General features: G+C 38.7%; 1 protein-coding gene and 1 non-coding gene across 2 annotated transcripts in view; one reads left to right on the top strand and one right to left on the bottom strand.

Moving 5' to 3' along the window:
* NCK1 (NCK adaptor protein 1) overlaps positions 1–25,868 on the top strand; it is an 84,431-nt gene that overhangs the window by 35,600 nt on the left and 22,963 nt on the right. The gene's annotated exons all lie outside the window — the stretch shown is intronic.
* Positions 23,769–23,841, bottom strand: TRNAG-CCC (transfer RNA glycine (anticodon CCC)). The gene has a single exon. It is a non-coding gene; the product is annotated as a tRNA-Gly (tRNA).

Raw genomic sequence — 25,868 nt, 5'->3', positions numbered from 1 at the left:
CATTGTTTACTGAGAGATCTGTAGCCCAGCCAGACTTCCGGAGCTCCTCACTTGGGTATTGACACTCTGCTGATTTTTATCAGAAACAGGAAGTTGTCAAGTTATGTGTTAAAATACAGCAGATTCTAAAATTGCATTTGTATTAGCACGGGAGATTTCCCTTTAGAATTATTTTCTATCACTAGCTGGTTCTTTACTTTTTCCTCGGAATATAATAACTGGCTTCCCCAAAATGGTCATATTTATCATGATCTGTATATTTACCTAGTAAACAGTGCCCTTCCTCATTGTTTACATATCATATACAATATGGTAAAATTATTTGATAAGATGATTGATAAAGTGACTTAGTGTCATTAATATATGGATACACCAAATGAATTTTTAAAAGTAGGTTGGGAAGAACATGTTTTTAGCTGTTTGGCCTGATGTTATTCCCATATTTAGATTAGTAATTCTCCGAAGGTTCCTAAAGTGGACCTTTCAGGGAGTTTATAAGACCCAAACTGTTTTCATTAGACTGGGATGTTCAGTTTTCATTTCTACTCTGGTGTTTCCAGATACTGCATAAAACACAATGATATAAAGATGTCAGCATATGGGGCTTCCCTGGTGGCGCAGTGCTTGAGAGTCCGCCTGCTGATGCAGGAGACGCGGGTTCGTGCCCCGTTTCGGGAAGATCCCACATGCCGCGGAGCGGCTGGGCCCGTGAGCCATGGCCGCTGAGCCTGCGCGTCCGGAGCCTGTGCTCCGCAAATGGGAGAGGCCACAACAGTGAGAGGCCCGCATAACGCAAGGAAAAAAAAAAAAAAAAGATGTCAGCATATGGAAAATATGCAAAAACTCAGTGACTGTATATTGGGTGATGATACAAAACCATATATGAGTAAAAATAGTTCCATTTAAGGCCGAAAAATGAATGTTTTCTGCTATATATTTATTTTAGTTTACGTACAACAGGATTCACACTTTTTGGAGTATGAATGGGATTTGACACATTCTTGGAGTTATGTAATCACTACTACAATATAAATACAGAACAGTTCCTTCACCTTGCTCTCAAAAAAAAATTTCCTCTTCATACCTGAGAGGACCAGCGTATACTCATGACCCAGCAGGGCCAATCCAATTTCCCTATAATTTTGCCTTTTCCAGAATGTCATATGTAGCCTTTTGAATCTGGCTCAGTGAGATTGCTGGGTTGCATGGTAAGTTATGTTTATAAGAAGCTGCCAGACTGTTTTCCATAGTGGCTGTACTGTTTTGCATTCCAACAAGTAGTGTATGGATTCCAGCTGCTCTGCAGCCTCATTCACACCTAATATTGTCAGTTTGTTTGTGTGTTTCCTTCTTTCTCTTTTCCAGTTTCACTCACTCGCTTGTTGCTTTCTTTACCCCCTCCCTTCCCTTTCTTTCTTCACCTCCCTTCTCTTTTTAATCCATTTAATAGCTGTGTAGTGATAACATTTTGTGGTTTTCATTTGCATTTCTGTAATGACTAAGGATATTGAAGATCTTTTCATATGCTTATATGCCATCCATATATCTTATTTGGTGAAGTATCTGTTCCAACATTTTGTCCACTTAAAAATATTAAATATTTAAATATTTAATTAAATAATTTATTAATAATAAATTATTATTTATTATTACATAATAATTTATTAATAATAAAATATTATTTATTATTACATAATAATTTAGTGTGTGGAATCTCACATAGTAGTGGCTCTACTGGCTGACCCCCATGGCTTTGGACTGGGAGTCTTTGTTTGGCCTGTTGAAACCCAGGTGATAGCCTCCTCTTTGGACACTGGGGAGGCAGCCTTCATGATTTCAGAATAGCCTTTGGGGTCCTTTTCTTGTCATGAAGAATATCCCGAGTTCCCAACTGAATAGCTTTGTGGTCCCATCCTGTAAAACCTAAGAAGGCTGACAGTCTTCCTTCATTCTGTCCTGTCTCCTTCCAGTTCTGATTGGCTGTTTCCTGCTGGAGTGGCTGATAAAGTCTGATGTTCACACCCATACTAATCTCTTTATCAGGGGGTCCTTGGCCACAACCTTAGTGTTCTGTTCTGAACATAGTGCTTTCTCATTTTTTAACATCTTTATTGGAGTATAATTGCTTTACAATGGTGTCTTAGTTTCTGCTTTATAACAAAGTGAATCAGCTATACGTAAATATACGCCCCCGTATCTCTTCCCTCTTGCATCTCCCTCCCTCCCACCCTCCCTATCCCACCCCTCTAGGTGGTCACAAAGCACTAAGCTGATCTCCCTGTACTATGCGGCTGCTTCCCACTAGCTATCTATTTTCGGTTCGGTAGTGTATAAATGTCCATGCCACTGTCTCACTTTGTCCCAGCTTACCCTTCCCCCTCCCTGTATCCTCAAGTCCATTCTCTAGTAGGTCTGCATCTTTATTCCCGTCTTGCCCCTAGTTTCTTCTGATCATTTTTTTCTTTCTATTTTTTTTTTTTTGGATTCCATATATGTGCGTTAGCATACGGTATTTGTTTTTCTTTTTCTGACTTCACTCTGTATGATAGTCTCTAGGTCCATCCACCTCACTACAAATAACTCAGTTTCGTTCCTTTTTATGGCTGAGAAATATTCCATTGTATATATGTGCCACATCTTCTTTATCCATTCATCTGTTGATGGACACTTAGGTTGCTTCCATGTCCTGGCTATTGTAAATACAGCTGCAATGAACATTTTGGTACATGACTCTTTGAATTGTGGTTTTCTCAGGATATATGCCCAGTAGTGGGATTGATGGGTCGTATGGTAGTTCTATTTGTAGTTTTTAAGGAACCTCCACACTGTTCTCCATAGTGGCTGTATCAATTTACATTCCCACCAACAGTGCAAGAGGGTTCCCTTTTCTCCACAACCTCTCCAGCATTTATTGTTTGTAGATTTTTTGATGATGGCCATTCTGACCGGTGTGAGATGATATCTCATTGTAGTTTTGATTTGCATTTCTCTAATGATTAATGATGTTTAGCATCCTTTCATGTGTTTGTTGGCAATCTGTATTTCTTCTTTGGAGAAATGTCTATTTAGGTCTTCTGCCCATTTTTGGATTGGGTTGTTTGTTTTTTGATATTGAGCTGCATGAGTTGCTTGTATGTTTTGGAGATTAATCCTTTGTCAGTTGCTTCATTTGCAAATATTTTCTCCCGTCCTGAGGGTTGTCTTTTCGTCTTGTTTATGGTTTCCGTTGCTGTGCAAAAGCTTTTAAGTTTCATTAGGTCTCATTGTTTATTTTTGTTTTTATTTCCCTTTCTCTAGGAGTGGGTCAAAAAGGATCTTGCTGTGATTTATATCATAGAGTGTTCTGCCTATGCTTTCCTCTAAGAGTTTTACAGTGTCCGGCCTTACATTTAGGTCTTTAATCCATTTTGAGTTTATTTTTGTGTATGGTGTTAGGCAGTGTTCTAATTTCATTCTTTTACATGTAGCTGTCCAGTTTCCCAGCACCACTTATTGAAGAGGCTGTCGTTTCTCCATTGTATATTCTTACCTCCTTAATAAAAGATAAGGTGACCATATGTGCATGGGTTTATCTCTGGGCTTTCTATCCTGTTCCATTGATCTATATTTCTGTTTTTGTGCCGGTACCATACTGTCTTTGATTACTGTAGCTTTGTAGTATAGTCCGAAGTCAGGGAGCCTGATTCCTGCAGCTCCGTTTTTAATCAAGATTGCTTTGGCTAATCCATACAAATTGTGAAATTTTTTGTTCTAGTTCTGTGAAAAATGCTAGTGGTAGTTTCATAGGGATTGCATTCAATCTGTAGATTGCTTTGGGTAGTAGTCATTTTCACAATGTTGATTCTTCCAATCCAAGAACATGGTACATCTCTCCATCTATTTGTATCATCTTTAATTTCTTTCATCAGTGTCTTATAATTTTCTGCATACAGGTCTCCTATCTCCTTAGGTAGGTTTATTCCTAGATATTTTATTCTTTTGGTTGCAGTGGTAAATGGGAGTGTTTTCTTAATTTCACTTTCAGATTTTTCATCATTAGTGTATAGGAATGCAAGAGATTTCTGTGTATTAATTTTGTATCCTGCTACTTTACCAAATTCATTGATTAGCTCTAGTAGTTTTCTGGTAGCATCTTTAGGGTTCTCTATGTGTAGTATCATGTCATCTGCAAACAGTGACAGCATTACTTCTTCTTTTCCGATTTGGATTCCTTTCATTTCTCTTTCTTCTCTGCTGTGGCTAAAACTTTCAAAACTATGTTGAATAATAGTGGTGAGAGTGGGCAACCCTGTCTTGTTCCTGATCTTAGTGGAAATGCTTTCAGTTTTTCACCATTGAGGATGATGTTGGCTGTGGGTTTGTCATATATGGCCTTTTTTATGTTGAGGAAAGTTTTCTCTGTGCCTACTTTCTGCAGGATTTTTATCATAAATGGGTGTTGAATTTTGTCGAAAGCTTTCTCTGCATCTGTTGAGATGATCATATGGTTTTTCTCCTTCAGTTTGTTAATATGGTGTATCACATTGATTGATTTGTGTATATTGAAGAATCCTTGCATTCCTGGGATAAACCCCAGTTGATCATAGTGTATGATCCTTTTGATGTGCTGTTGGATTCTGTTTGCTAGTATTTTGTTGAGGACTCTTGCATCTTTGTGCGTCAGTGATACTGGCCTGTAGTTTTCTTTCTTTGTGACATCTTTGTCTGGTTTTGGTGTCAAGAGTGACGGTGGCCTCGTAGAATGAGTTTGGGAATGTTCCTCTCTCTGCTATATTTTGGAAGAGTTTGAGAAGGTTAGGTGTTACCTCTTCCCTAAATGTTTGATAGAATTTGGCTGCGAATCCATCTGGCCCTGGGCTTTTGTTTGTTGGAAGAATTTTAATCATAGTTTCCATTTCAGTGCTTGTGATTGGTCTGTTCATATTTTCCATTTTCTATTTTCTATTTTCATATCTGTTCATATTTTCATATTTTCCTGGTTCAATCTCGGAAGGTTGTACATTTCTAAGAATTTGTCCATTTCTTCCAGGTTGTCCATTTTATTGGCATAGAGTTGCTTGTAGTAATCTCTCATGATCCTTTGTATTTCTGCAGTGTCAGTTGTTACTTCTCCGTTTTCATTTCTCATTCTATTGATTTGAGTCTTCTCTCTTTTTTCTTGTTAAGTCTGGCTAATGGTTTATCAATTTTGTTTATCTTCTCAAAGAAGCAGCTTTTAGTTTTACTGATCTTTGCTATCGTTTCCTTCATTTCTTTTTCATTTATTTCTGATCTGATCTTTATGATTTCTTTCCTTCTGCTAACTTTGGGGTTTTTTTGTTCTTTTTCTAATTGCTTTAGGGTGTAAGGTTAGGTTGTTTATTTGAGATATATCTTGTTTTTAAGGTAGGTTTGTATAGCTATAAACTTCCCTCTTAGAACTGCTTTTGCTGCATCCCATAGGTTTTGGGTCGTTGTGTTTTCATTCTCATTTGTTTCTAGGTATTTTTTGATTTCCTCTTTAATTTCTTCAGTGATCTCTTGGTTATTAAGTCGTGTGTTGTTTAGCCTCCATGTATTTGTATTTCTTACAGATTTTTCCCTGTAATTGATATCTAGCCTCATAGCGTTGTGGTCAGAAACAATACTTGATATGATTTCAATTTTCTTAAATTTACCAAGGCTTGATTTGTGACCCAAGATATGATCTATCCTGGAGAATGTTCCATGAGTGCTTGAGAAGAAAGTGTATTCTGTTGCTTTTGCATGGAAAGTGCTATAAATATCAATTAAGTCCATCTTGTTTAATGGGTCATTTAAAGCTTGTGTTTCCTTATTTATTTTCATTTTGGATGATCTGTCCATTGGTGATCGTGGGGTGTTAAAGTCCCCTACTATGATTGTGTTACTGTCGATTTCCCCTTTTATGGCTGTTAGTATTTGCCTTATGTATCGAGGTGCTCCTATGTTGGGTCCATAAATATTTATAATTGTTACATCTTCTTCTTGGATTGATCCCTTGATCATTATGTAGTGTCCTTCTTTGTCTCTTGTAATAGTGTTTGTTTTAAAGTCTATTTTGCTGCTCCAGCTTTCTTTTGATTTCCATTTGCATGGAATATCTTTTTCCATCCCCTCACTTTCAGTCTGTATGTGTCCCTAGGTCTGAAGTGGGTGTCTTGTAGTCAGCATATATACGGGTCTTGTTTTTGTATCCATTCAGCCAGTCTGTGTCTTTTGGTGGGAGCATTTAAGCCATTTAAGGTAATTATCAATATGTATGTTACTATTACCATTTTCTTAATTGTTTGGGGTTTATTATTGTAGGTCTTTCCCTTCTCTTGTGTTTGCTGCCTAGAGAAGTTCTTTTAGCATTTGTTGTAAACCTGGTTTGGTGATGCTGAATTCTCTTACCTTTTGCTGTCTGTAAAGCTTTTAATTTCTCCATCACATCTGAATGAGATCCTTGCTAGGTAGAGTAATCTTGGTTGTAGGTTTTTCTCTTTCATCACTTCAAATATGTCCCGGCACTCCCTTCTGGCTTGCACAGTTTCTGCTTAAAGATCAGCTGTTAACCTTATATGGATTCCCTTATGTGATACTTGTTGCTTTTCCCTTGCTGCTTTTAATATTTCTTCTTTGGATTTAATTTTTGATAGTTTGATTAATATGTGTCTTGGCGTGTTTCTCCTTGGATTTATCCTGTATGGGAGTCTCTGTGCTTCCTGGACTTGAAACTGTTTCCTTTCCCACATTAGGGAAGTTTTCTGCTACAATCTTTTCAGATATTTTCTCAATCCCTTTCTTTTTCTCTTCTTCTTCTCAGACCCCTATAATTCAAATGTTGGTGCATTTAATGTTGTCCCAGAGGTCTCTGAGACTGTCCTCAATTCTTTTCATTCTGTTTTCTTTATTCTGCTCTGCAGTAGTTATTTCAACTATTTTATCTTCCAGGTCACTTATCCATTCTTCTGCCTCAGTTATTCTGCTATTGCTCCCTTCTAGAGAATTTTTAATTTCATTTATTGTGTTCATCTTTGTTTGTTTGCTCTTTAGTTCTTCTAGGTCCCTGTTAAAACGTTTCTTGTATTTTCCCCATTCTATTTCCAAGATTTTGGATCATCTTTACTATCATTATTCTGAATTCTTTTTCAGATAGACTGCCTATTTCCTCTTCATTTGTTCGGTCTGGTGGGTTTTTCCCTTGCTCCTACATGTGCTGTGTGTTTTTCTGTCTTCTCATTTTGCTAACTGTGTTTGGGGTCTCCTTTTTGCAGGCTGCAGGTTTGTAGTTTCTGTTGTTTTTGGTGTCTGTCCCCAGTGGCTTAGGTTGGTTCAGTGGGTTATGTAGGCTTCCTGGTGGAGGGGACTAATGCCTGTGTTCTGGTGGATGAGGCTGGATCCTGTCTTTCTGGTGGGCAGGTCCATGTCTGGTCGTGTGTTTTGTGGTGTCTCTGGCCTTATTTTGATTTTAGGCAGCCTCTCTGCTAATGGGTGGGGTTGTGTTCCTGTCTTGCTAGTTGTTTGGCATAGGGTGTTGTGCACTCCAGCTTGCTGGTCATTGAGTGGAGCTCGGTCTTGGCATTGTGATGGAGATGTCTGGGAGATTTTCACTGTTTGATATTACGTGGAGCTGGGAGGTCTCTTGTGGACCAGTGTCCTGAAGTTGGCTCTCCCACCTCAGTGGCACAGCCCTGACGCCTGGCTGGAGCACTAAGAACCTGTCCTCCACACGGCTCAGAATAAAAAGGAGAAAAGAAAGAAAGAAAGAAGATTAAGAAAGTAAAATAAAGTTATTAAAATAAAATATAATTATTAAGAAAAAAATTTAAGTAATAAAAAAAAATGGGCAGACAGAACCCTAGGACAAATGGTGAAAGCAAAGCTATACAGACAATATCACACACAGAACCATACACATACACACTCACAAAGAGAAAAAGGGAGAAAAAAATATATATCATTGCTCCCAAAGTACACCTCCTCAATTTGGGATGATTCGTTGTCTCTTCAGGTATTCCACAGATGCAGGGTACATCAAGTTGTTGTGGAGATTTAATCCGCTGCTCCTGAGGCTGCTGGGAGAGATTTCCCTTTCTATTCTTTGTTCGCACAGCTCCCCGGGTTCAGCTTTGGATTTGGACCCGCCTCTGCGTGTAGGTCGCCTGAGGGTGTCTGTTTTTCGCTCAGACAGGATGGGGTTAAAGGAGCAGCTGATTCGGGGGCTCTGGCTCACTCAGGCTGGGGGGAGGGAGGGGTACGGATGCGGGGCAAGGCTGGGAGGCTGAGGCCGGCGGAACGTTGCACCAGCCTGAGGCGCGCCGTGCGTTCTCCCGGGGAAGTTGTCCCTGGATCCCGGGACCCTGGCAGTGGCGGGCTGCACAGGCTCCCCGGAAGGGGTGTGTGGATAGTGACCTGTGCTTGCACACAGGCTTCTTGGTGGTGGCAGCAGCAGCCTTAGCGTCTCATGCCCGTCTCTGGGGTCCACGCTGATAGCCACGGCTCGCGCATGTCTCTGGAGCTCCTTTAAGCGGCGCTCTTAATCCCCTCTCCTGGCGCACCAGGCAACAAAGAGGCAAGAAAAAGTCTCTTGCCTCTTCAGCAGCTCCAGAGTTTTTCCTGGACTCCCTCCTGGCTAGCCGTGGCGCACTAGCCCCTTCAGGCTGTGTTCAGGTAGCCAACCCCAGCCGTCTGTCTGGGATCCGACCGAAACCCGAGCCTCGGCTCCCAGCCCCCGCCCGTCCTGGCGGGTGAGCAGACAAGCCTCTCGGGCTGGTGAGGGCTGAGGGCTGGTCGGCACCGATCCTCTGTGCGGGAATCTCTACGCTTTGCCCTGTTTCTGTGCTCTCCTCCGTGGCTCCGAATCTTCCCCCCTCTGCCCCCCGCAGTCTCCGCCCCCGAAGGGGCTTCCTAGTGTGTGGAAACCTTTCCTCCTTCACAGCTCCCTCCCTCTGGGGCAGGTCCCATCCCTATTCTTTGTCTGTTTTTTTTTTTGTTTGTTTCTTTTACCCTACCCAGGTACGTGGGGAGTTTCTTGCCTTTTGGGAGGTCTGAGGTCTTCTGCCAGCATTCAGTAGGTGTTCTGTAGGAGTTGTTCCACGTGTAGATGTATTTCTTATGTATTTGTGGGGAGGAAGGTGATCACCACGTCTTAACTCTTCCGCCATCTTAAAGCTCCTCTCATTTTAAAAAATATGGGTAGGCAGAGAATTTTCCAACTTAATATTTAAATTTCTGCTTCCCTCTTGATTAACAATTCCATCTTTATTTCTCTACTTGTATAAGCATTCAAGGGAAGCTAAACTTCACCTTCTGCACTTTGTTTAGAAATAGCTTGAAGCAAATAGTCCAATTTCATCCTCAAAAGTTTTACCTTCCACTGAACACTAAGACACGAACAATTTGTCTTGGTCATTCTTACTAGAGAGTCATCAATTTTTTTGATCTTTTCAAAGAACATCCTTTTGGGGACTTCCCTGGTGGTCCAGTGGCTAAGACTCCATGCTCCCAATGCAGGGGGGCCTGGGTTCGATCCTTGGCCAGGAAACTAGATCCCACATGCTGCAACTAAGAGTTCGCACGCTGCAGCTGAAGTTTCTGCATGTCACAATTAAAAGATCTGGCGTGCTGCAACTAAGACCTGCACAGCCCAATAAATAAATAAATATTAAATATATGTATATTTAGGGGAAAAAATCCTTTTGGTTTCAGTAATTTTTCTTTTATGTTCTGTTTCAGTCTCATTGATTTCTGATCTTTATTAAGTCCTTCTGTTTCCTTTGGGTTTAATGTGCTCTTTTCTAGTTTCTTAAGGTGGACGCTTACATTATTGGTTTGAGATCTTTTTTCTTTTCTAACATTTTGTTAGTAGCATTTTAATGCTACAGATTTCCTTCTAAGCAGTGCTTTAGCTTCGTCCAGCAAATTTTCGTATGTTGTGTTTTCATTCAGTTCAAAATATTTTCAAATTTCCCTTGAGAAGACTCTTTGGCACATGAATTATTTAGAAGTGTGTTGTTTAATTTCCAAATATTTAGAGATTTTCCAGTTTTTTTCCTGTTATTGGCATCTAGTTTAATTCTTCATGGTCAGAGAACATATGCTGTGTAATTTCAGTTCTTTTACATTTATTAAGGTTGGTTTTATGGTCCAGAATATGGTCTATCTTGGTGAATATTCTGTGTGTACTAGCAAAGATGTGTACATTTGTTGCTGTTGTTGAATATAATGTTCAGTTAGATTCAGTTGGCTGATGTTTAGATCTTCTGTATCTTTTCTGCTTTTCTGTCTACTTGTTCTATGTATTACTGAGAGTGGTTACAGTTCAGAATAATTGTGGATTTCTTTACTTCTTTCAGTTCTAGTAGTTTTTGCTTCATGTATTTTGGAACTCTTGTTAATTATATACATATTTAGGATTGTTGGGTTCTCTTGATGAATTTACCTTTTTCTCATTAACTCATGTCTTTATACCTGGTAATTTTCCTTGTTCTGAAATATACTTTCTCAGATACTAACATAGCCACTCCAGTTTTCTTTTGATCAGTGTGTGCATGATCCTTTTACTTTTAATCTATATAGCATTATATTTAAAATGGTTTTTTGTTTGTTTGTTTGTTTGTTTTTCCAGTACGCGAGCCTCTCACTGTTGTGGCCTCTCCTGTTGAGGAGCACAGGCTCCGGACGCGCAGGCTCAGCGGCCATGGCTCACAGGCCCAGCCGCTCTGCGGCATGTGGGATCTTCCCAGACTGGGGCGCGAACCCGTGTCCCCTGCATCAGCAGGCGGACTCCCGACCACTGCGCCACCAGGGAAGCCCTTAAAATGGGTTTTTGATAACAGTTGGGTCTTATTTGCTAACTTAAAAATTATTTATTCGTTTATTTTAGGCTGTGTTGGGTCTTCACTACGCGTGCGCTTTCTCTGGTGGTGAGCAGGGGCTACTCTTTGTTGCGGTGCGTTGGGTTCTCATTGTGGTGGCTTCTCTTATTGCGGAGCATGGGCTCTAGGCGCGGGCTTCAGTAGTAGGCATGCGGGCTCAGTAGTTTTGGCTTCTGGGCTCTAGAGCGCAGGCTCAGTAGTTGCGGTGCACAGGCTTAGTTGCTCTGAGCCATGTGGGATCTTCCCAGACCAGGGCCTGAACCTGTGTCCCCTGCATTGGCAGGCGGATTCTTAACCATTGCACTGCCAGGGAAGTCCCTTGATAGTATATCTTTTAATTAGTATGTTTAGGTCATTTATTTTGTGTAATTATTGATATGTTTGAGTTTTATTATTTGTTACTCTTTAGTTTCTTACTTTCTTTCTTTTTTATTCTTTTTTTTTGTGGTATGCGGGCCTCTCACTGTTGTGGCCTCTCCCGTTGCGGAGCACAGTCTCTGGACGTGCAGGCTCAGTGGCCATGGCTCACGGGCCTAGCTGCTCCGTGGCATGTGGGATCTTCCTGGACTGGGGCACGAACCCGTGTCCCCTGCATCAGCAGGTGGACTCTCAACCACTGTGCCACCAGAGAAGCCCACTCTTTGTTTCTTTTGGTTTTTGTTCCTGTTTTCCCTTTTCCTTCTTTTCGATTGCCTGTGTTTTTAGTATCCATTATAATGTATATATTGGTTTTCACGGCTGTATCTCTTTGTCCTTCTTTCTAGTAATTGCTCTAAAGATTATAATATACTATATACTATATATACTTAATTTTCCTAGTATATCTAGAGTTTATATTTTACCACCTCAAATAGAACATAAAGCCTTACAACTGTATATAGGTCCCATTGCCCTCCCCAGTTATGATAATTGTCATATGAATTATACATATGGGTTGAAAGCCCCCCCATGAAAATATTATAATATCCTGTTTCAAGAGCTATGTATATTTTAAAGAACTTAAGAGATGAAAATTAATCTTATACTTACCCAGATATTTCCCATTTTTGTTGCTCCTCCATCATTCCTGAAGTTTCAAGTTTCCCTCTGATACCATTTTTCTTTTAGCCTTAAAACTTCCTTTACATTTCTATTAGAGCCAGCCTGTTGGCAGCAAAGTGACTTAGTTTTGATTCATCTGAGAATATCTTTATTTCATTTCATTCCTGAAGGATAGTTTCACTCAATATAGAATTCTGGGTTGTCAGTTGTTTTCTTCCAACATTTTAAAGATATGGTTCATGGTTTCTGATGAAGAGTCCTGTAGTTCAGATTGCCCCCTATATCAGGATTTTTCAACCTTAGCACCTTGGACTGGATAATTTTTTGTTGTGGAGGCCTATCCTATTCATTATAGGATGTTTAGCAATATCCCTATTAGCACCTCCCTCCTCGCCAGCAGTGACAATAAAAAATGACTCCAGACATTGTCACATATACCCGTGGATGTGAAATAACCCCCAGTTGAGAACCACTGGCCTATATGTAATATGTTGTTTTTCTCTGGCTGCTTTCAAGATTTTTCTTTTACTTATGGTTTTTAGCAGTTAGATTATGATGTGCTTGGACATGATTTGAATTTATCCTATTTGGGGTTTGCTTAGTTTCTTGAATCTGTAAATTTCTGCCTTTGCAAACTTTCAGAAAGTTTCAACCACTGTTTCTTCCAAGTATTTTTTCGTACCGGTCGGTATCTTTTCTTTAGGGATTCTGAAGACATGAATAGTAGCTCTTTTGATATTGTCCCACTGGTCCCTGAAGCCCTGTTCTTTCTTTTTCAAAAATATTTTCCCCTCTCTGTTCTTCAGATTGGATAATTTTTGTTGATCTGTCTTCAGGTTTACAGTGTTTCCTCTGTTGTAGTTTGTTGAATGGCACACTTTAAAAAGATATGTCCATTTCCTAATCCCTGCAATTTGTGAATATTACCTTATGTGACAAAAGGTGTGATTAATTTGAGGATTTTGAGAGGAGGATAAATTCCTAGATTATCTGGTAAGCTCTAATTCCAATGGCAAGTATCCTTATAAGAGTGAGGCAGAGGGAGATTTGCTAGACAGAAGAGGGGGAGGCAGTGTAAACATAGGGGCAGAGTTAGAGTGATGCAGTCACAAGGAATGCTGACAGCCACCAAAAGCTGGAAGGGGCAAAGTACAGGTTGTTCCCTAGAGCCTTCAGAGGTAGTACAGCCCTGTCAACACCTTGATTTCAGACTTCTTGATTGTATCCTTGATTGAGACCTTCAGATCTCTGACAGAATAAATTTCTGTTATTTTAAACCACCCAGTTTGTGGTAATTTGTTATAGCAGCCATAGAAAATGAATACATCTGCCGTCTTGATTCTGCTATTCAGCCTCTCCAGTGAAGTTTTTATTTCAAATATTATGATTTTCAGCTCTAAAATTTCCATTTGGTCCTATTTAATAGCTTCTCGTTCTCAGATGAGATTTATCTTTCCATTTCTTTAAGAGTGTTCACCTTTACCTCATGGAGCATGGTTATATTAGCCACTTTAAGATTTTTGGTAATTCCAATATCTGGGTTATTTATTGGTTTGCATCTATCTGTTGGTTGTTTTTTCTTCCAATTCTTGCCCAAATTTTCCTACTTCTTGGTATATTGGGTAAGTTTGAATTATATACTGGACATTTCTAGTATTAAGTTGTGAGAATTGGGATCCTGTTAAAATCCTTTGGAGAATTTGCTGTTGTTTTAGTAAGCATCAATCTGATTAGATTCAAACCAGTTTTTACTTGGTTTTTATGGGCAATAGTTCCAATATCAGTTTCATTTTCTAAACCTTTGCTGTACTATTTGAGTCTGTTTGCTATGTGCACCAGTCAGGGATGGTCTGGGCTTGGGCGGTGTTTATTTTGTATTTCAGTTCTCAGTGCCTTTGTCATGCTTCTTTGGAAATTCCATGCATGTCCAACTTGGGGGAGGGGAGTTTAGTACTTAAGTTGGTTCATAACTAGAATTATAGATATAAAAGATTCACAAGCTTGATACTAATTGAAGTGGTAAGGATAGATTTTATTCAATAAATACTACGACAGGGAAGAGAGTCCAGCATGAACTGAATTCAATTTTGCCAAAACAAAAGGCAGTAGACTTTTAAGAAGTTGGAATGTGCTAAGGGAAAGGCACAGAGCGGTGTTGAAGGGGATTGATCCGTATGGCTAGGGCAGCAGGGTTTGTAATTGGTACTTATCCAGAGGAGAAATAAACTTCTCTTTATAACAGAGGCAGTGGTGCAAGTTAGAGCAAGGCACCCACCAAAGTTGGGCCCTTATCTTCCTACAGGGTCTGGGAACAAGAGTGAGAGTTATCTCCTTGAATGTTTGCATTTTAGACAGATGGCTCTTGGGTCCTTGAGAAGACAGTTTTAGGTGGTAGACAATTTATATCTCAAGGGAGCAGAGGAAGTATTTATAATTGCAAGCTTTCTAAAGTAACTGCTCTAAGAGGGAGTTCAGGGGCCTATCACCAAGATTTAGTTGGAACAAACAGTAAATTCTGGCAGCATTGAGCTTTCTCAGGCAGGAACTTAAGGGGGCTGGAGGGGTCATCTTAGGGATAGAGCCTTAAGCTATTAGAAACTATCCTAGTGTTTGTTCAAGTCTGTTAGTGTGAGTAATCATTTATGACAAGTCATTTATGCTGAGAGTCTGCAGTTTTTTGTTGTTGTTTGTTTGTTTTTGCGGTACGCGGGCCTCTCACTGTTGTGGCCTCTCCTGTTGCGGTGTGCTCCGGACGCACAGGCTCAGCGGCCATGGCTCACAGGCCCAGCCGCTCCGCGGCATGTGGGATCTTCCCGGACCGGGGCACGAACCCGTGTCCCCTTCATCGGCAGGCGGACTCTCAACCACTGCGCCACCAGGGAAACCCTGAGTCTGCAGTTTTTACAGGTCAGGATTGAGGCCTAGTTAAGAAGAGGGTTCAGAGGAGCCTGGCTAGAGTTTGGTCAAAGAGAGAGTCTTTGTCATAGATTACGTTCTTCTGTTCTTCTTTCATATTCTCCAGCTCCCAGTGACCCCTTGCTTCCTTTGGCCAGAAAAATTGGGTTCTCTTATTAGAGTTTCATTCTCGCATGTTGTTGCTCAGTTCTGGGCCTGACTGTGCCTGACTTCAGGGTGAAGAGGCTATAGAGAAAGCATAGGTGTCCTCTTGGGGTCTTTTTTTTTTAATTATTTAAAAAAATTTTTTGGCTGCACCGCGCGGCATGTGTGATCCTAGTTCCCCATCCAGGGATCAAACCTGTGTCCCCTGCATTGGAAGCATGGAGTCTTAACCCTTGGACTAAGCATCAGGGAAGTCCCCTCTTGGGGGTCTTAACGTATATGCTATCTCCATCATTGTGTCAGCAGTGCAGATCTGCACTGAGGCTGGCCTTGGGACAGGGCTGGGAGAGGGGGAAAAGAAGGAAAAAACCTCAGGGACTTAACCCACCCACTCTGGCTTTCAAGAGGCTTTTCCCCCTGTCTTTTGGCCAGATGAACTTCTCTTCCAAATGAGGTTCTTCCTTACTGCACCTTCCGCACAATTTTCCATTCTTCTTGGCTTTGGGTCATAGCTAGGAAGTAAAGTGTGTGTGTGGTAGGGTGACCAAAAGGAAATTTATTGTTTGGTCAAATTTCAAAGGAAATTTGTGTATTCAACAGGATATTTTATGTATTGATCTGTTTTCAAGCTGATTTCCCTCTCCAATCTACCTATTGTATACTTTTCAGGGTCCTTAGGTAGCTGATGCTTTGCATTTTTTTTCTGGAGATTTTAGTTGCAATCTTTTGGAGAGAAAGTTTGCAGCAGGCTTACACTCATCATTCCTGGAATTTAAAATACTTAGGCCAGGACTTCCCTGGTGGTGCAGTGGTTAAGAATCCACCTGCCAATGCAGGGGACACGGGTTTGAGCCTTGGTCTGGGAAGATCCCACATGCCATGGAGCAACTTAGGCTGTGCGCCACAATTACTGAGCCTGCGCTCTAGAGCCCACGAGCCACAACTGCTGAGCCCGCGTGCCACAACTACTGAAGCCTGCTTGCCTAGAGCTTGTGCTCTGCAACAAGAGAGGCCACCGCAATGAGGAGCCCACGCACTGCAACTAGAGAAAGCCTGCATGCAACAACGAAGACCCAACGCAGCCAAAAATAAATAAGTAAATAAATAAATTTATAAAAAATAAAAAATAACAGAAGGTGAGTGGATAAACAAAAAAAAATAAAATACTTAGGCCAATGAGTTTTAATATTTAAAACAGTATGGAAAAGTTCATTGATAAAGTTTTAGATTCCACATTAGAAACTAGTATTTAAGAAACTCTGCTGCTTGTCAAGTTTTGGTGTAGTACCAAAAAAGAATCCACAGTTATCTGAAAAGACTCTTAAAATACTCTTCCCCTTTTCCAACCATACATTTGTGTGAGACCAGGTTTTCTTTTCAGCCAAAATGATGTTGTAATACATTAAATGCAGAAACAGATATGCGAATCCACCTGTCTTCTATTAAGTCAGACATTTAAAAGATTTGCAAAAATGTAAAATAATTCTTTTCATTAATGTTTTGTTTTAGAAAATATAATTTTCATAAAAATATGTTAAAATATATTGGATTAAATGTGATTATATTTAATTGAATTGAAAATATCCTAACATTTTCTCACTTTTAATTCCTAAACCTAAACAAAAAAGCTCTTCAGTTTTTAAGTATGTAAAGGGGTTTTGAAACCAAATAGTCTGAGAATTGCTGATTTACTAGGTAATTGGTTTCCATGTATTTATAACTTGTGTATTCCTCTTCTGTTCCTTAATAGTCAGCAGTAATCAAAAATACATGAACTCTGGGGGGAGTGAAAAGAAGGTGCATTTGACTCCCAGTTTCAACCACTTATTTTCCAAGGTTGAAGAGCCATTTAACTTCTTAATATCTGTATTATACTTGTAAAGTGAGGATAATACTTTAAATGATTGTTGTGAGGGAAATGCTAGGATATACCTGAATTACAGACATTTAGTAAATGTTCCTTGGTATAGAGTTACATATTTTTAGCAACTCTCAGCCTTTGTGACGGTGTAAAAACCTCTCATCTTAAGCCAGTAGGTGTTCTCCAACTTAGTCTGTTGATCCCTTTCCAATAAGAAAGAATGGCATAATTTATGAAGATCCCTAGAACAGTAAATTTCATGTTGTCTGTCTTGAGTGACATGTTGAAATGATTGAGTTCTTTAATTCCAACTTGGTTCTGTTCTTGTGGTATCCAGATCAGAAAAGGCCAGAAGTGTGATCAGCGATTGTGTCTAGGTCCAGTTTGGGAATGAGATTGGAAGTGAACTTGAAAAACAAACTGAGATCAGGAAATAAGCCCAGGAGAAAAAGGCAAGCAGGATGTGAGTACTATAAAGTGGGACTGATGTCAAGTCCGAGGTCCATGATGTTCATAGTATCAGAGGAGGGCAGGTAGTCAGTGAGGATCAAAATAGGTAGTTCAGATTTTATAAAGGAAATCCAACACTTGATGTCAGGGAGGAAATGGACACTGGTTGATGAGGCTCCTGGGTTCAGGTGCTAGTACAAGGACAGAGAAACAAAAGGATAGGAATCCAATTCCTGGAAGAAGAGTGGGGCCAAGAGCATCCCAGTGCAAATATTGTTAGTGTAGTTGCAAACATGGAGCTGAAGCTTTTGTAGGAGAATATGGAATATTAATTGACAACCTTTACAGCCAGGCCTCTGGGCTGAATCAAAGTGCAGTGGAGACACTTCATATTTAATTTCTGTGTTTTGAACTAAACTTTTAGTCTGTAACCAAAAGAGAGCAAGAGAGAAATGGCTATTACAATAGTGCAAATGTTACTACCCGTAATTCTACTCTGAGCATCTGTTCCAGGGTAAGCATGAGATGGGAAGCATTTACTTTGTTTTCTCAGTTGGCCTCAATTGTCGTCCCTCTTGTAGTGTTAACATGTTATTTTACTTTGTTACTTGTTTTTAAAGATGCATAGTTTTCCCTACTATCTGAACTCTAAGGTTAGCTCTTTTATCTGGTACTTAACTGAGGAAATGGTCATCAAAGGAAAGCTGAATTATAAGTGGGGTTTTTTTTGTTTGTTTTTTGTTTTCATTTTAAATTCCAATTGTTTAAATTCTGTGTAATTCTACTGTAAAGCAGATTTAGTTCTATGACAACTTACTACTTTTACATTTCTTTTTTTCTCTTACATGCCCCATGTTTCCTCACCCATACTTTGTGTTCTGGATGCCAGTTCCTATTAGCTAGCTTTCAGTTGTTTTTCTCTTTTTATAGTACATTTTAAAAAATCAAGTAATACATACCTATTGAAAAATATTCAAACCACACATATCTATGGAGTAGGGAATGAAAGTCTTACCAGTCTTACCACTCAGTGAGGCTACCACCACTGTGCAATTTGATGTGTATCCTCCCTGAACTTTTTAATGCATATACAAGCATATGTAGTAGGATGTTTTCAAAATACAAGCATAATAAGCATATTGTTTTGAATTTGCATTTTTTCCTTAATATTTGGACATTTCACCATACCAGTATTTATAATTAGGCACTCTTGGTGTACATTTCACTCCTGATTTTTCACATAAGCAGTGCTGCAGCAAACATTTTTACATAAATGACTTTGGGTACTTGAATCATTTTTGCCCATAGTATGTAGATTGCTGGTTCAAAGAAATGTGCATTTACAATTTTGAGCTGTTCTTCAAAAATTTTCTTCTCAAAAAGTACGATAACCAAATTAAAAAGATAATGACAAAATGGAAAATTTTATACCAAAGACAAAGGGCGTATATTCCTGCTATACAGAGAGCTTCTAAAAACTGAAAGAAGCCACACCATAGGAAAATGGTCAAAAGATAGGAACAAGTAGTCCACACAGAAAAACAAATGCATATGTCCTTTAAATTTTGGGAAAGGTGCTCAATCTTACTGTAATAGAGAAATACAAATAAAAACTGCTCTGAAGTAGCATTTCTTATCTATCCACCAATTGGCAAAAATCCAAAATATTGACAGCATAGTTTCTTGGCAAGGCTGTGAGGAAATAATCAGTCGCATATATTGTTGAGAATACAAAAAGATAAAGAGCCAATAGATAGGAAATTTGGCAGTATTCACAAAATTATATAAACCTTAAGCTTCATCTCAGCATTCTTCTATGACTCGAACCCAGAGGCACAGAAAACAGGAAAACAAAGTGACATGTATATGAGCACTATTGCAGCACTATTTAATACCAGAAGACAGGAAACAACCCATTGTCCATCAGTAAGATATAGCTGAGGAAGGTGTGATACTTGTGATACTTGTATAATGATGAAGTACTATGGTAACATAGGGCAGAAGTGTAGTACAGTATAACAAACAGGGTATTAATGTTGATAGTCAAGATACAGAACATTTCCATTACCACAAGAATCCCTCTTGCTTTTATAACCATGCATTTCCTTCCAACTCCCACCCTGTCCATAACCCCAGGAAGGCATTAATCTGCTCACCATTTCTATAAGTTTATCATTTCAAGAATGTCAGATAAATGGAATTATATAGTGTGTAACCTTTGGGATTGGCTCCCCCCGCCCCCCAATTCAGCATAATTCCCTGGAGATACATCCAGGTTATTGCATGTATTGATAATTTTTTTCTTTTTATTGCTAAGTAGCATTCCATGGTATGGGTAAACCACAGTTTGTTTAACCATTTGCCTGTTGAAGGACATCTGGGTGGTTTACATTTTTTGACTTCACAAATAAAGTTGCTGTAAACATTCATGTAAAAGTTTTTGCATGAATATAAATCTTCATGTCTCTGGGATAAAAGCCCAAGAATACAACTGCTCACTTGTATGGTGGTTGCATGTTTAGTTTTACAAGAAACTGCCAAACTGTTTTCCAGGGGTCTGTACCATTTAAAATTCTCATCAGCAAAGTGCGGGCGATTCAGTTTCGACATATCCTTGTCAATATTTGGTATTGTTACTCTTCTGTTTTAGCCATTCTGATAGGTGTGTAGTGATGTCTCAGTGTGGTTTTAATTTGCATCTTCTCAGTAGCTAATGATGATGAGCATCTTTTCATATGCATGTTTGCCATCTATATACATCTTCTTCAGTTAATGTCTCTTTATGTCTTTTGCTTGTTTTCTAATTGGAGTTGTTTTTCTGCTGTTGAGTTTTTCCTTTTATGGATCTTACTTTCAGTGTCAAGTTTAAGAACTCTTTGCCTAGCTCTGTAGTCTGAAGGTTTTATTCCATATATTATTCTAAAAGTTTCAAGTTTTATATTTAAGATTGTCATCCAGTTTGAGTTAGTGTTTCTATAAGGTGTGAGTTTAGGTTAATGTATATTTTTTTTGTTTGCCAAGTTTGGTGTCCATTAGCTCTTGCAACATTTGTTGAGAAAGCTGTTTTCCTCCATTGAATTATTTTTTGCACCTTTGTCAAAATTCAGTTGGGCATATTTGTGTGGCTCTATTTCTGGGTTTTCTGTTCTGTTCCATTGATATATGTGTCTATCCCTTATCCCTTTGCAAATACAGTAAATCTTGGCTTACTGTAGCTACATAGTAAGTATTTCCCCACTTTATTCTAACTTTTAAAAATTGTTTTTGCTATTCTAGTTATTTTGCCTTTCCATAAAAAATATAGAATAATAATTCTATATATACAAAAGTTTTTGCTGGGATTTTAATAAGAATTACATCACCTGTGTATCAGTTTGGAAAAAATTGACACCTTTACTGTGTTGAATCTTCCATTCCATAAACACTGTTATTTAGATCTTCTTTGATTTCTTTCATCTGCATTTGTAGTTTTCAACATATAGTCCTCTTAATGTTTTGTTAGATTAGCACTTCTTTCATTTTTTTCCTTTTATTATAAATGGTATTACTTTTAATTTTGGTGTCCATGTGTTCATTTCTAGTATATAGAACAACAATTGCTTTTTGCAGGTTGATCTTGTGTCACAAATTTGGATAGATTTTATTTTCATTTTCACTTCAGTGTAAAAGAACTTTCCTTGAGACTTCTTTGACCCATGGATTATTTAGAATTATGTTCCAGATATTTGGAGGTTTTTCTGTTATCTTTCTATTATTGATTTCTAGTTTGATCCTGTTGTAGTCAGAGAATACACTTTATAATTTCAGTTATTTTAAATTTGTTGAGGTTTATTTTATGGCCCAGGATATGGTCTGTCTTGTTATTTGTTCAGAGGCACTTGAAAAGCATGTATATTTTGCTGTCACTCATTGGAATATTATATAAATGTTGGTTAGATCCTGTTGGTTGAATGTGTTACTGGGTTTTTTTTGGTTTTTTTTTTGCGCGGTATGCAGGCCTCTCACTGTTGTGGCCTCTCCCGTTGCGGAGCACAGGCTCCAGACGCGCAGGCTCAGCGGCCATGGCTCACGGGCCCAGCCGCTCCGCAGCATGTGGGATCTTCCCGGACCACGGCACGAACCCGTGTCCCCTGCATCGGCAGGCGGACTCTCAACCACTGCGCCACCAGGGAAGCCCTTGATTTCTTTTACATCTTTGCCGATTGACTGGCTGATGGGTAATAAAAGTCCTGGCGCCTTAGTTGGTCTTTACTTACACCACCAGGCAGAGATGTTGCGGTGCCCCATTATAGCCTCTCAAGGGTAGAAAATCTAGGTTTCCTTCTTGGTCTTTGCTGGCATGGGTGGGGCCCGTTTTTTCTGCAGTGTTTGACTGGAGTAGAGTTTTTATCGTCTAAAAAGTTTTCTGTATCGCTAAGCTATCCCTTTTTTGATCCATTGTCTGGAGAGCACTGGGTTTTGTTGTTTTTTCTGTGCCTGTTGGTGTGTTTAGCTTGCCAATCTTCATCTTCAAGTCTAGGATATACCAGGCAAAAAGAAAACCTAGGGGATTCACCACTATGTTGTTACTTGGGTCCTGAGTTTCCTAGCTGATTTGCCTTCTCTTTACCTTTCAGAGTTTTCTTTTGTTTGATTCATATGTAATATCCAGGGTTTTTAGTTCTACTTAGCTGGAGAAATAGAGAAAAGTACAACTACTCTGTCTTCCTGGAAGTCAAGGTCGTCTGTCTAATTTACTTTTGTATATAGTGTGAGATAGGACACTGTTCTTTCCCAAATAGATAGTAGTCCTAGTATCAGTTATTGAATAACTCATTCTTCTCCAGTGATTTGAAATGTCACCCCTGCTAGATATGAAATTCTCATATATTTGCATATTTAAAGACACATAGTAGAAGTTCGCTGACTTGCCTAATTAACTGACTAAACCCCTTTATTTCCATTATGAAACATATAACCTGATACCCTTGACATATTTCTACTCTCACCAATTGAGTTGAATCTGCTTACCAAGAATTAGAGGTGTTGTATCTTTCAGGTGTGCTTCTTACTATAATCTTGTATATTATATAAATTAACAAAAATAGTGCTGAAAGAAAATTGCTTTTGTGAAAACGAAGTTGATTGCTTTGGAAAGACAAAGAAGTCACTTAAAAAAATTACTTGCTTGTGAATTAGGCCTGGGTGAGACCACTGTAAATGTTTAGGGGGAAAATATATACAAAAATTCATTTTGTATTAAGTGATTTGAAGTACTCCATCTATTTCAAAAAGACCTAAATTAGAAGAACTCATAGCTAGTATATTAGAGAAGAGGGCTTCTAAAGCCGCCTGTATGTAGGTGTATCTGTTTCTGGACCTTAATATGTATTCTACTGGTCTATTTGATATTCTATACCAATATCATATTCTTTTAAATTGCCTTAATATTTTAGTGCATTTTCATATCTGATAGGGTATGTTTGCCTGTAGTGGGAATTTCAGCTGAAAAGAACAAAACCCAACTAAAACTGTCTTAAAGTAATAAACACATTAGCTCAAGGAACTGGAGGTTTAGGGGGCAGTTTTTAGTACTTATTTTAGCAGCTCTGGCTCTGTTTCCCAGAAGCTCTCCTTTCACTTGTTTGTCAGCTTCATTCTCCAGCTGGTGACAAGATGGCTGCAGGCCTCACATCTGTCCATGACAAAATACAAAGACAGTCTTTTACTACATTTCTCAAGGGCCAATCATCATTACCCTGAAGTTGCTAGCATAGTTTTCCTTGCATCCCATTGGCATTAAGTGGGTTAATGTGGACAAAACTAGCAAGGGAGAGATTGTCATGATTGGCTTAGATGACTTCTTAGTCCTGCATGTACATTAGAATCACTTGGATGTCTTTTAAAAATAGTAATGCCTGAGTGACAATCCACACTGATTAGAATCTCTGAAGTAGGGGCCCCAAGCTCCTGTATTTTTTTAAAAGCTCCATAGGTGATTCTAAATGGAGGGAAAGCTTTCATTAACCTAAATACACCTTTGAAGCTAGAGTCATTCCCCCAAGTTGCATGGCTAAAATAATAATGAGGTGGCAACTATAAGGATAATTGGGATATTGTTAGGAAAAGAGAAAATGAATGCTGGATATACAACCTACCAATTATTATACCAACTCTTTTTTTTTTTTTTTTAACCAACTCTTATCATTATACTCTTTTTTCTAGATTAATTTTTTAGATTAATAAGGGGGTGGGGGTGTAATAAGGAATCACAGTTGGTGCCCAAGTATCCCTGACAAAATCTCTCTGCTTTTCAGTGTCTCAAAAAGTCTATCACTTGTGATTTTTTACATCATGCACCAGTTATTATTTAGACTTGGTTGTACCGTTTTTTTTTTTTTTTTTTCAATTTGGCTGCACCTGGTCTTAGTTGAATGTAGCACGCCGGTTTTTTGTTGCGGCATGCGTGATCTTTAGTTGTGGCATGTGAACTTTTAGTTGAGGCATGTGGAATCTAGTTCCCTGACCAGGCATGGAACCTGGGCCCCCTGCATTGGGAGTGCAGAGTCTTAGCCACTGGACCACCAGGGAAGTCCTGGTTGTAAGTTTTTATTTGCAAGTAATTTCAAACAAAAACTGCAAGAATACAAATTAATTTTTCTGGTTTCTCCCTGTTTGTCATTTCTTGAATACCACATCGTCCTCTTTTTTTAACATTATTAATTTTGCTGCTGTATATACTTGAGTCATTATTTTAGAGGACTGTGTGGTAGGTTTTGAGACCTTGCAATAACCCCCCAAAAGTATCTACCTTGTAGATGTAAAAGTATCTACACTTGAATGTGAGGGCTTGCTGAATTCTAGATTTAAAATGCATTTCCCTGACTACATTGAAGAACTTGCTTTATCGTTGAGAAAACAGAATCAGTATTTTGGGTAGTCAATATCCAAAATCAGAAGCTGATTTTATTTGCTTGCTAAACCGGGATGGCTCTTTATGTAAAATAGTCTCTCTGAAGAAAGCAGAGAGAGCTATTCTAGGTTCAGAAGTGACTTAGGTTTGTAACATTTCCTTTCTTTGTTCTAAAAGAGTTTGCATAAGTTGGATTTATTTGTTCTTTGAATTTTAATAGAACTTGCCTGTGAAACCATCTGGACCTGGTGTTTTCATTATGGGAAGATTTCTTAATGACTAATTCAATTTTATTACTTTTGTTATTTTAATTTTTCTATAAATTTGTACATTTTACTTTTTCTCAGATTTATTGATGAAGTTTTTAATATTGCCGTGTCTTTTGAATGTCTGTAGCATCTATAATTATGACTCCCTTTTTATTCCTGGTAATTTGGTGTGCTTTTTTTCATTTTTAAAAAAATTTATTGAAGTGTAGTTGATTTACAATGTGTTAATTTCTACTGTACAGCAAAGTAATTCAGTTATACCTATATATATGTTCTTTTTCATATTCTTGTGCATTATGGTTTATCACAGGATATTGAATACAGTTCCCTGTGCTATACAGTAGGACCTTGTTTATCCATGCTATATATAATAGTTTGCATCTGCTAATCCCAAACTCCAGTCCATCCCTCCCACACCCCCTGCCCTTGGCAACCAAAAGTTTGTTCTCTGTGTCTGTGAGTTTGTTTTGTAGATAAGTTCATTTGTGTCATATATATTGTATTTGTCTTTCTCTTTCTGACTTACTTCACTTACTATGATAATCTCTAGGTCCATCCATGTTGCTGCAAATGGCATTATTTCAATTTTTTTATGGCTGAGTAGTATTCCATTGTATATATATACCACATCTTCTTTATCCATTCCTCTGTTGATGGACATTTAGATTGTTCCATGTCTTGGCAACTGTAAATAGTGCTTCAATGAACAGTGGGGGTACATGTATCTTTTCAAATTATAGTTTTGTCTGGATATATGCCCAGGAGTGGAATTGTAGGATCATATGGCAACTCTATTTTTAGTTTTTTGAGGGACCTCCTTACTGGTTTTCATAGTGGCTGCACCAGTTTACATCCCCACCAACAGTATAAGAGGGTTTCCTTTTCCCCACGCTCTTTCCAGCATTTGTTATTTGTAGACTTTTTAATGATTGTCATTCTGACCAGTATGAGGTGGTACCTTATTGTAGCTTTGATTTGCATATCTTTAATAGTTAGCAGTGTTGAGCATTTTTTCATGTGCCTGTTGGCCATCTATATGTCTTCTTTGGAGAAATGTCTATTTAGGTCTTCTGCCCATTTTTTGATTGGGTTGTTTGTTTTTTTGTTTTTGAGTTGTTTGAGCTGGTTGTATATTTTGGATATTAAGCCCTTGTCGGTCACATCATTTGCAGATATTTTCTCCCAGCCCATAGTTTGTCTTTTCGTTTTGTTTGTGGTTTCCTTTGCTGTATAAAAGCTTTTAAGTTTGTTTAGATCCTATTTGTTTATATTTGCTTTTATTTCTGTTGCCTTGGTACGATTTATGTCAGAGAATGTCTTGGGTGTATTTTCTTCTTAGAGTTTTATGGTGTCGTGTCTTATATTTAAGTCTTTAAGCCATTTTAAGTTTATTTTTGTGTATGGTGTGAGGGTGTGTTCTAACTTCATTGATTTAC

This window comes from Lipotes vexillifer, unplaced genomic scaffold, assembly GCF_000442215.2.
Source record: "Lipotes vexillifer unplaced genomic scaffold, Lipotes_vexillifer_v1.1 scaffold86, whole genome shotgun sequence".
Classification (NCBI taxonomy): domain Eukaryota; kingdom Metazoa; phylum Chordata; class Mammalia; order Artiodactyla; family Lipotidae; genus Lipotes; species Lipotes vexillifer.
The sequence above is the reverse complement of the archived record's forward strand: the minus strand, read 5'-3'. Positions and strand labels throughout refer to the sequence as shown.